The sequence below is a fragment of the Halichoeres trimaculatus genome, unplaced genomic scaffold, assembly GCF_033239565.1.
Source record: "Halichoeres trimaculatus isolate MK-OKI-2021-1 unplaced genomic scaffold, fHalTri1.1 fHalTri1_scaffold_16, whole genome shotgun sequence".
In the NCBI taxonomy this organism is placed as follows: Eukaryota; Metazoa; Chordata; class Actinopteri; order Labriformes; family Labridae; genus Halichoeres; species Halichoeres trimaculatus.
In genome coordinates, this window is record NW_027437194.1 from 25473333 (window position 1) to 25485428 (window position 12096).

Genomic DNA, 12096 nt, shown 5'->3' on the forward strand with positions numbered 1-12096 from the left:
CTAATGATGATCTTCTCCTTGTTCATGCTAGGCTGTAAAACTCTGCTCTTGCTCTGCTCATTTTTGGGCCGTTTACACCACAAAAACAACGGTTTTAGGGTAAACACAAAAGTTTTGTTGCATTTCAGCCTCACGTTTACCCGGAAAGCCAACCCAAAACGCAAACTTTTGAAAACGGCCTCCAGAGTGGGATTTTTTTTTAAACGGTGCTGACACCGTTGCCGTGTAAACGGTAAGCCGGCGTTTTCAGTAGAAACGCTGACGTCACACTCTGCTTTGCATGATATCTCCAGTACCGTTGTTACGATTGTCGCGGACTACTGTGTTGTGCTTGTGCTGCTCAATCTGCTGTATCTGCTGACTGTCTTTTAACAAAATGTGCATCTGTTGCTCCACTTTTGCACGTAGTATCCCCCAATACACCAGATGATCAGCTCAACTCTTCTCCGGTGGAAATCTCCCAAAAGCAGCTTCTGACCAGGACAGTAATAGTGCTAACTACAGGCCTGGCATGCTTACTACAGCCCCTTGGCGTTTCTGTGTAAACGCAGATTTTTTTTTCACTGCTTTTTAGTGTTTTCAGATGAAATGGTGTCTTGTAAACGGGGCCTTAGTCGATTTGTAGTTTTAGTCGAGCCAAATATGGTCTGGTTTTGACACCATTTGTTTTATTTTGAAAGTCATTGGGTGTCTTTAGGTGGTTTCCGGTCTCACTGAATCTGCTTTTGGAAATCAACAGATGACAGCTCCTGCATCCTGCAGAAAAGCCCCATAGCATTATTGCCTAAGTGAAAGAAAAAAACATGAGTAAACAATAATGTAAATAAAACAAATATGATATTACAGATATTTTTTTTTTTTATTAAAAAATATTCATACAAATGTGTTTTTTTCTTCTTTTCTGAAACTTTAAAATATAACTTAGGTGAAAATACTATGGGGTTAAAAAGAAATTGGAGCTTTGCGTATCTTATTGTAATTATTATTATTGCATTAAAGACAGATTTCTTCAAATTTTTATTTTTTAAGGCTATAGTCCTAAATTTTAGTTCAGCTGATGAACAGCCTGTTAATGTTTATACACGTTTTTTTTTTTATTAAATGACCTGCCCTTTATTTACTATGTCTAGCTCCTGTTTCTTGTTTTTGCATTTGAAGCTCTACTTACAACCTGCTCACAATCCACTGGAACCAAATGCAAAATTATTGTTATTTTCTTTAATCTAATGATTTTGTTCAGGAGTGTATTTAGAGAGGGTGTCTGCCTCTTGTATTTTAGATCTCAGGTGCCATAAGGGAGCCCACCTCATTGTAAAAAGGCCAGTTAGTCAGAAAATTAATTTGAATTCAGTTGATTTTCTTCATTCTCATTTGAACCAGTATTTCAGAAAACTTGCATCTTATAAGATTCTCACTGATCAGAGCTGTCTGGGCACAGTGGGCAGTTGCTCGGGGCCTGTCCGCCCCCACAAGTTCAGGAGGCCCCACAGACCGGCGATAAAGGTTTTTATTTTTCTTTTCTTTAAGTTGTTAAAGTCAGTTTTTAAGGGGCCCCAATGTACTGATTTTCCCAGGGGCCTTTGATGTTGTTAGGACGGCTATGGTACAGAAAACATGAATGATAAAATGATTCTCAAAAACTCGGGATCAAAGCAACGAAAAGTGATAGTTTAACTCTGTTTTCAATAGGAGTAATAAATCGAAAAGAATGATAATTTTCTGACAAACTGGCCTTATAGCCCGGCCATAAGCAGGCTCACCTGTGGGGGTGTAATATTGGGAACATTCGTAGGACGCATACGACTTCTTTGATATCTGTTTTTCCTGGCCTTTAAGAGTGATGTTGGTTTGGATTGTTTTAGATCCTCCTCTTGGTTTCGTGTGGAGTTGTAAGAAGAAGGTGCTGTGTTTTTGCTGTCACTCATTCAGCGTTAAGCGCTGTGGGCTGTGGTGCATGGAGGCCTCATTCCTGCTCCTCCTGCCCTCCGTAATGCGCTTCAGTCTCCAGAGTGCTGCTTCTCAGCTCAGACTCACGTTTCCTTTCACCACCTTTGATTCACTCGCTTCCTCATGTGGCCCAGAAGAAGCGTAGCCGTCCGATTCAAATACTCTCCACAAGCTTCCAACACTGGCCCAAAGCTACTGACAGCTCCTCATTGTCCTGTTTTTATCCGCAGGAATACGCTGCTCCACACACATCAGAAAGAGGCGCCTTTTCCACTAGATTGCTTGTGTCACTTCCTCCGCTCTCCCCCTACATTCTCCCGTTTTCCTGCGCTTTGAATATAAATACATTTCACACCTAAATGGGGTTGAGGAGAAGTGGTGCAAACTCACAGCAGGGGAGCGGGGTGAGAGGAGAGGAGCATCAGGGAGGAGGAGGTGAGGAGGAAAGATTGCCCAGGCAGAGACTTACAGCTTTGCTTTGCCTTCCACAGTCAAATGAAGCGGAACCCGAGGTGTTTCTGCGCAGTTTATTCAGGGAAACCAAAATCTGCACTATACATAGAGAGAGCAAATGAGCAGAAACTTGTCCAAAATAAATCTGAGCCCCGTGTGCGCACATTTAGCTGAGCTCCTCTGCACACACAGCCACGGCCAGCAAATTATAGATGAACTTCTCATGTTCACGGTCACAAGGATATTTCTGAACCTGTATGCAGCCTCCAGCTGTTCATTAAACATTGACAGTCCTCTGCCATTATCATAACAGGGAATGAAAAGACCTGACTGAATAGAATATGAAATGAAATCCCAGGAAAAAACAGAGTGTAAGAGAGGAGGAGAGTGCATCTGTGTTTGAAGGAGCAACAAAGTGAAGGCGACAGAGAGAAGAAACGGAGCAGAGGAAATGTAACAGTGACAGGAAAAGAAGTGTTTTTGTGGAGGCATAATGTGAATTTTAAAAGGCAACACTGAAAAACAAAATCAGGCGGTCTGGGGTTTGGGGTTGAACAAGGGCATTAAGTGAGTCCTAATCGCATGAATTAGAGTCCAGCTGAGACAAATTTATAACTACTTGTAACCACAATCCTTCCTTTCTTCCCCCTAACAACTGGAATAAGACACTAATTAAACAATCTAAAGAGTTTTATCCTGTGATGTATCTGAAGAGAGTCATCGCCCGAATCTACAGACCTCCTCAGGCAGACGGAGATGCTTTTTTGGTTCGTCTCATCGCTCTTAGAGTCAATTTCAAGGACAGCAAGCTCCTTTTTTTCCAGGGAAAATCTTAGAAGCAACTTCACAGCACCTTTTCAGAGTCAGGCGACTGTTCTTCCTTCTGATTTGTTTGGTAGCAAACACTCTTGTTTCCAGCAGTATTTCTTCAGACGTACCAAAAGCTGCGTGATTCATTCAGGAGAGAAAGGACGACCCTCATCTATCTGTCCCACACTTTGAAAGTTTGTGATTTTTTATTTATTTATTTAGGACTGCTTGTTAAGAATGATATTTCGTAAAAAAAGAATAAGTTAACCACAGATGTGTTAGGTGACCTGAGAATTTAACCCTCCCTGAAGACGACTTTCATAGCAGGTGGCTGGTTCAGTTCCTGGTGTCAGGGGAAATCTCTGGATCTGTTCAGTGTAAACACAGACCTTCACATGGCTTAGCATGTTTAACCAAGACTGGGATCAGCTCTGCACATGCAAAAACACACCATAAGAGCAAACTGATTGCCTCAGAGACGATGTTTACCGTAAATGGATATGTTGTTGAAAGCATTTTTTTTCCAACATTTCTTTCAAGTCCAGAAAATAACTTTTTTTGAAGACGTAATTTTATGCTTTTATTACATTTTAAAAACAGACGATCAGAAATTATGTGGGCAGAGTTTCAAGTCAGGCTGAACAGGGGTTGGAGTAAACTCAGGCTGCTTGTAACTAGTGCTGCACGATTTGGGGAAAAGGTGCGATTTGCGATTAGGTGGACAATATTGCGATTGTGATTGTGCTTGCAATTTAATAAAAAAAGTTGTGTCATGATGAGTCTACAGACTTGCTTGGTTATCATGGAGAAAAATCTAAATTGCATGTGCTGACATTGCAATTGCGATTGCGATAACCTCTTTTGCGATTACGTAATTGCTAGGCTTTATACCGATCATATCGGCTATATCGGATCGGCCGATATTTGCCATTTTTTGTAATGATCGGGATCGGTCGCCATGTCATAAATCACCGATCAATCAATGACATCATGGTTGTGTTTAATCTGTCTCATTTACTCCAAACTAGTTTCACAGCATCGACATGTTTATTTGTTTTTATCCGAGAGTAATGACTCATGATTAAAAAAACTGTTTCGTGGATGTATATGAATGTTTTGAGGCAGCTTTGCTCTATTTGCACTAGAGTTACAGTCTGTGACTGTTAATTTAATTGATATGCTGCAGTATGTTTGAGGCAGCATTACTGTCCTTAATTTGCAGTATCTACTTGTTACAGGAAAGTAATTAATTACAATAAAGTAATTTAACTACTATAAGTTGTGCTAATTATTTTTGTCTTGGGTTATATTTTTGATTGTCCAGATTGAACTTAACTGAACTTGTCAGTCCTTTAATGCCCTCCAGAGGTCATTGATGTTTAACCCTTATATCTCAGTCAGATTGGGGCAAGATTGATACTCAGGAAACAGCTAAATATTGCTCCTCACGTGATCGGATCGGTGATCGGTTATCGGTTTATTTAAACTCACTGATCGGTGATCGGTGATTAGCCCAAAAATTGTGATTGTGTAAAGCCTAGTAATTGCATGTGCTGACATTGCGATTGCGATAATCGTGCAGCTCTACTTGTAACAGCTTGTACGTAGATTTAGTTTGAATTTATAAAAAAAAAGGATTTAATTAATTGCGGTTTGAGTGTTTTTTTCACTCAGATGGAAAAACAGTTGTTGTCAAGGTCTCAAATTATTTCTCCCGTTTTCTTGGAAAAAACAAGCCTCATCTTTCCCAAGGCAACAAGATAAGTTATCCAATCATGTTAACAAAAATTAACAAATTTTGATATCAAAATTTTGTTTCGATATAACGAGATAGATTTAGTCTTCATCTTGGGAAAACAACTGAAATTGACTCGAACACTGAGACAAAAATAATAACTTAGTTATGACCTTTTATGGCTTCCATAGATTGGACAGAGTTGTGGACAGTGTTCGAAGATGCAAAGTTTAGCCAGCCCTCTGTTGTTGATGCTATGTTCTCACGAGTTGAAGCCGGCTCATCGTCCAAACCTCTGGAGACTCCTGCAGAACTCTGGATATTTAAGACGCACAGGGACGCAGAGAAGGCAAAAACTAGGTGGGAACAGAGCTGAAGCAAAACAATGCAGTGTCTCTCCTCTTTCATCATGGAAGACATGAGATCTCTGCTAAACAAGATAGAGGAGCTAACAGGACGAGCCAGGAGTCAGGCAGAGTTTGAGGAACGCAATGTATTCCCGACGGCTTCCAGACTGTGCAGGCTGACAGGGATTACACCAAGATCAACTGACACCAGAGCTTTAGTCCAGAAACTTTTATAATTATTCAGATTCTTACAGATTTAATTTAATCCAACATTTTTTTAGTATTTATTAGTTCTTTGTATCACTGCTGTTGTATTTTAACTTTATTTAGCTTGAGGATAACTGTAATGACTGAATTCCCCCCAGAATAAACAAAATATAATTCTGATTAACATTTGAAAAAAAAAACACAACTTTGTAGCATGGCAACAGTGGAGGAGGCTTCAAGAAAGCTGGGCTCTGGAAAAAAAGTACATTTTTTTTTTTTTTGCTGTGGGAATCACAGGAGCTATCAGAGAAACAATTTAAAACATAGAAATGAAATGAGATAACGACATCATCTTTAACAGTGTCCCATCACCTTGACATGTAAAATCAGGCACATATCTGATATCTATATTAATAGCAAATTGACTGAATGACAAAATATCACAGAATAAAACCTAGATGGTATTAGCAAATGTATTTCAAAGCATTAAAACTGGATTACAGTTATACCGCATTCTACATCTCTGCAGTGTGGCAGCAATTTCACACCAGAAAATGTCTGTCACAAGGTTTTCACAGTGATCTCTGTGTGATGAATCCTATGAATGCCAGTATTTGTGTACTTCGGACACTAGGAGCTCCTGTTTGTCCGTGCATCTCTGTCTTTTGAGCCAGTTAGAGACGCCAACATTTCCCGCTTAAAAAGGACAGTGCAAAGGGGATGAGGCTGCTAAAATGAATGCCATTGGTCCACACAGACGTGTCAGGAACAAATCCATCTTTAAACTCTGCAGTCTACATCAGTCCATTCCTGAGTCACTGTGCTTCAGTTAAGGAGCGATTACCTGCTCTAATATGTATAATTTTTCTCGCAAATGGATATTTGACAAAGTGTCCTATTTGGAAGAAAATGGTACCTGCTGTCATTAAATTTCTCCAGAAAGTTTTTACTGCAAATTATGGGAGTCGATGCAATTGCTTAGAGACAAGCTTATTGCTTACACACTGTCCCGTCAGATAATGTAGAGGCACAAAAATACACATAGGACAAGAAAACTCAGTCAGCCTGTACCATTCAACATGAATGAATGAAACAGTCAGTTTGACAACAGTAAGAAACTGACTCAACATGGCTGCGTGAAGCATTATATAGGTGGAAAGTAAACTGTATCAATCCTCAGCGCTAATGAGAACCTGCCCAGCTTACCAGGCGATCGATGCTGCTGCTATTGAGTCCAAGAGGTTAAGACTTTACAGCCAGGAAACACGAGGACCACGTTTGACCGCAGAGCCAGGATTTGCTTCTTTCGGATCTTTCAAATAACCAGCTGTCCGCATCTGACAGGAGAGTGATCAAAACACAAGCAGATTTACTACCAGGCTGTCTGTCTTCAAGTAATAAAACCAGACAGAGAAACACGGAGCAACCAAAACACACGAGCAGCTTCAGTTTAGCTCGATATGAGAGGTTTCAGTTTCTCAGAAGAAAGATTCGTCTTGAATCTGACCTTTTGTTAACAACCCTGTCAGAGCTGTCAGGACTGTGTGTGTGTGTGTGTGTGTGTGTGTGTGTGTGTGTGTGTGTGTGTGTGTGTGTGTGTGTGTGTGTTAATGCACATGCGCATCACTTCCCCCTGGATGAGGCTGATAATGGAGAAGTGGTGCGTGTGTGTGTGTGTGTGTTAAGTGTTTAAAGGGCAGGGCAGCCAGTTCTTCTGCAGTAACCCATCTTTACTTCAGGGCTGAGCCAAAGAGCAACAGGCGGCTCTCGAGGGAGGCGGAGAAAATACACTGAAGGCATCAGTCTCATTCATATCGAGCCGCGCAGAGGTAACAGCAAGCCAGAAGAGAGAGAGATTCGCACAGGCAGAAAACAAGATAGAAGAAGTGAGCCGTTTTATTCCCGCTATATGCTCTGATTCTGCCGTGCACACACGTGAAAATCACTGAAACATTTTCTTCTATTCCTGCTCAGACCCGTGTCCGTTTGAGTTTGTTTGTGTGAAGACAACAGATATATAAAGGTGCTGGGTGTGTGAAACAGCAAGACACACAAGAAGAGAAGAAGAGAGAGCCAGCTCCCTTGTTCACGCCATTTGGCAATAATCACAGAGCCCAGCCTCGTGCCAACAGTGAGGGCCAGATGGTGCACATCACCGGCGTGCCACGTCTTTGAAACAGGGGGGAGAAAGGATCAGGAGTGGCGTGTGGAACAAGGAAGCACACTGGACGATGTGTCATATCAATGATAATCATGCTACAGTCACACCCACGGCTAAATTAGATCCCTGAACCTCCTCCACTGGCCCCATCTCCACCAGATCTGGCTCTGCTTATCTTAATTTAATCAATAAGATTTTAAATGCAAATATGGAAGCTGTTTATTCATTTAATTTGGCTAAAAGTAAATATGGGCTCCTCTTTTTAATGATGTTAGCAGTGATAATGATTCCATTTGATAATAGTTCATAAATCATTGCTAAAATGCCTCAAAGATAAGTTACAGGGATTTTTTATTTGGCTTTACTACAGCCAGAAGATGGATAGTGCTAAAAATGAGTTTGTCAACAAAATGTCGTCCAGTCTTGTCACATGCTTGAAGTTTGGGACAATCCTTCTTACTTAATGTTTCAGGAAAGGGCACCACAGCATCTTGACATCAATCAATGTGGTGATATAGCATGGAGCTCTGTTAGCACTGAGTACAAACGCTGTGAAGACACAAAATAGAGCAAAGACAAAAAAGCAAGATGAAGGCATAGGACTGATTATCATGCTTACTTAGCAAAGCTCAGAACCACAGACTTTGGCCTCTGTGACATCACCCATTTGTTTCAGATACAGTGTTTTGAAGCCACTTTTTGACTCAAGCCAAAATGGAAAGGCTGAGGGCATGGTCACACCTTGGTTGGGTACCAAATTAGTTACTTCTAAAGGAACTGACCGAATTCTGTCAAAAGTACCAGGTACCGATTCAGGTAAAATCAAAAGGTACCATGTTTGGATACCTAAATGCATCCTTGTGACTGTGAGAGGCTGGAAGAGTAGGAGATTTTCCATGCTGGACATGAACACAGCATTGAATGGTTATATATTGGAGAATAAATATGTTAAATTAAAAATGATTAACATTTTATTATTAAACAAATTAATATTTTTTTCCATATACCCACTCAAAAGTACCGAAAATTGGTACCCTTGAGTACCCATACTGATTGCAAGGTACCAGGAATTGGTACCATATCGTTTCAAATGTGAAAGGTACCCATCCCTACACCTAACCATCCCAACCGTATTCAAGCACGGTACAGCCTATGTTCACACTACTCTAATACGAACCAGACTTAAGGCACATGGATAGGCTGCCTATGGCACAGAGAACACTGCTACAACTTAAGGGACTTATTGGCTCATATTTAGTCATTTTGGTCTGACACAGCCCTCTAACCCCTCAAATACACCAGATACAACTGCAGTCTAGCTCTCCTCTGTTACATGTTGACTGTATTTGTCAACTTACACCAGCTGTGTGTTGAGTCTGGCAAGGCTTATAACTGACAGACAGCTGAAGTCGTGATACCAAGAAGGTCCCGTGCTTCCCACTCCATGGATAAGTTGGGATGTAAAACCTCAAACCTGTTGACTCCTGGTTGTATTTAGTCAAGCTTAATATGAACTGATTTTGACACAGTTTGGATTTCTTTTTGAAAGTCACAAGGTGTTTTAAAGTAATGTCTGGTCAGGATTTTCAGTCCAGCTTTATCTTTTCTACGCTGAATTTATGCGTCACAGCTCTGCGCCCAGCAAAAGTAGGATGGCTGCGTATTACCTGACAGACCAGCCTTGCAACCAGACAGCGACGGTGTGAGTTGACAGATTGACTTGACTGGAAAACTCTTTGATCAAATGCCATGACAGAGTGGAGACGGACCGGAGACACATCTGGCGTATTTCAGCCTTAACACTATTGTCTGCAATTATCAAAAGGAGCAGTTGGAGTGATCATATGTCGTAGATCATATGTACGTCATACGTATTGTGCTCAGGCATGAAGTGTACCTCACCAGAGCACACCCACCAAGCATGCCAAAGAGAAGTGTACCTTACCTGAGCACGGCACACCTGTGACCTTACTGGCCAAACAAACTGGTCTTAGGGTTGAAGCGTGATTGGGCACGGTTTGGCTAGCTAGTGTGACCATGCCCCGAATCTATCTTCATTTACTCAGGATGAGATAAAGAGCCGGGTCTTTAGCCTCCTTGCTGCTGGCTACAGGTTGGCCACCTGTCAATCAAATCAGCCATGCCTTCATCATTAGGTCAGAACTCTTCAGTTTAATAATTAAGGGAATCGATCCATGTGCAGTGTGTTGTTATTTTCTTTAAATAATATTTATTCATTTTTTTCTTTTTTGACAGATATTTGTATCAGGCTGCAAACATATATACTTTAGATGCAAAGATCAGCTTAGGTGCGAATGAGGTTTCTGCTGTCTAATTAATTTGATCAAATTACCTGTTACAGTAGGAGAGTGGCAACACCATCTGTTCACTCTGCTTTTTACTTTTTGGTCCTTGTTTCCTGTGAAGTCTGTTTTGATTAGTTTTGCTGTGAAAGATAAAGCCTTTTCGTCTGTCAGTCAATTCAGCCATACGTGTATCTGGGCAAAATGTGTAATGATAACAAGTTGTGTGTATCGAGAAATGATCCATTCAAATCTAAACCAGTTTTTGAACGAGGCTGTATATGTAAATTTCTGCTGTAAACATTAGCTTTTTTAAATGGTTGTTGAGCCAGATTGTGCTAAGCTCGTGGCACTGCATTCCTCTTTTTAGCACCGTCACGTAAATATGATTGCCATTTAAATCAATCGGTCCACAAAGTTCAAAGATTTTTAATAATTATTTTATAAATCCCCTCCGTCCTTTCTTCACTTCATGATCAAAGACTGCGTTTGAAAAATTTCACCACAGGTGCTTTGAGAAATGTTTGATCAGAAGACATGAAAGCAACAGAAAAGAAACCCAAACACAACAAACGGCTGCCATTGACCCTTTTTAAACACCCAACCTCTTTGGTCACCCAGAAAAAACTATTTGTGTTTGGGTCCAGATGAACATATTTTCTGCATCTATGCTCATAAGTTTCAACAAATACCTGCTCATTCCCGCCACAAATCATCATTACTCCCTGACTCGTCACCTCCAAATGCTGCCATCCTCCTTCACACAGAGGAAACTGTGAAAATCTCCTCTGAGAGTTAATGTTTGAACGAGTGCGACGCAGATAAAGACGGATGGATCCTAACTGCTAGTTGTTGTTTTTCCTTCTGATGGCAAACTGCCACACTGCCTCCATCAGGTCTCCTCTGCAGCCGCTCATCCATCATCAGCTATCACTCAATACCTCAGCGTGCTGTGTGTAACCAGCCGTAACCTTCTGCCTTTTAATTCACCTCAGCTGACTCACTACTTCTCATTCATCAGGTGAAATATCTGGATGACTTCTGAGTGAGAAACAGGAGGACAGCTCAGCAGCACTTTGTGTCTGAGTCTTGGATGGATGCTCATCGTAGGCGGGTGTTGAGGAAAATCCTGGCGTGAATGTTAGGACAGACTTTGTAAGCACACCTCATCATATGTTGCTCTAAATTTGGCCCACAACATCCACAGGAGGCCCAACAGGGAATTTGGTCTATTTGCCTGAATGCCAGAACTCAGCTGTTATCAGCACAGATTCACTCTGACTGGAGTCTAACAGCACTGAAACTCTGCTTATGCTCAGACGTACAGTTGGACTGAAAGGCAGTGACGTGTTCAGCAGATCATGGCCCACAATAATGAGGAAGGGTAACCACGCTCAGCTGCTCAGCGGGCCGGAAACATCACCCAGCTCTGCAGTCTCTCTCTGAGCTGTGCAGAGGTTTAATGTGAGTTTCAGCAGTTTTCATCCTACACATTCACTGGTTTGGTTCAAGACCAATAACACGCTCATGTCTGCTAAATAAACTGTGCAGCTGGATCAGTACTTTAACAAAATCTGCCTCCAAACATCACTGGAAATCAACAATCAACATGCTGCATGCATGATTTATAAAGGTAGCTGAATCTTTTTTAATGACTTAAAATTAAAGCATGGATTTGTAGCAGATAGGAAAAGGACAAATATTAGTGTGCCATGAATTATCGTTCTTGACCTGTGAGATACAACTATTGGTATGTTGGATCTAAATATCATTAGTTAAATTAAATTAATTAAAGGTAATCTTTTTGCTTCCCTTTCCGATTTGCATTGCCACGTTGCTACTCAAGAACTGCATGTAATGGTGCTAATGATGCCAAAAAGGGCAAAAGTTCACTGACCCCAGAGGAAACTGATAGCTACTTAATACCAAGTAGCAACCTCCAGTCTAAAAACATGAAGCCTATGCAAAAATTTTAAAAATTGCAGTTCCAGAAACGTCCACTAGAGGCTGGATGCAGGAACACCAGAAACCACATACACATCCATTCAAAATAATAAAAAAAAAGATCTTTACAGCAGAAATTACAATGTTTACAGCCTTATTAAAAAAGAAAGAAAAATAAAAAAAGCTTTT

At 40.9% G+C, this 12096-nt stretch overlaps 1 protein-coding gene across 2 annotated transcripts in view; it reads left to right on the top strand.

Moving 5' to 3' along the window:
• Window positions 1-12096, top strand: part of LOC141805621 (uncharacterized) — a 56368-nt gene that overhangs the window by 28145 nt on the left and 16127 nt on the right. The window lies entirely within an intron of this gene.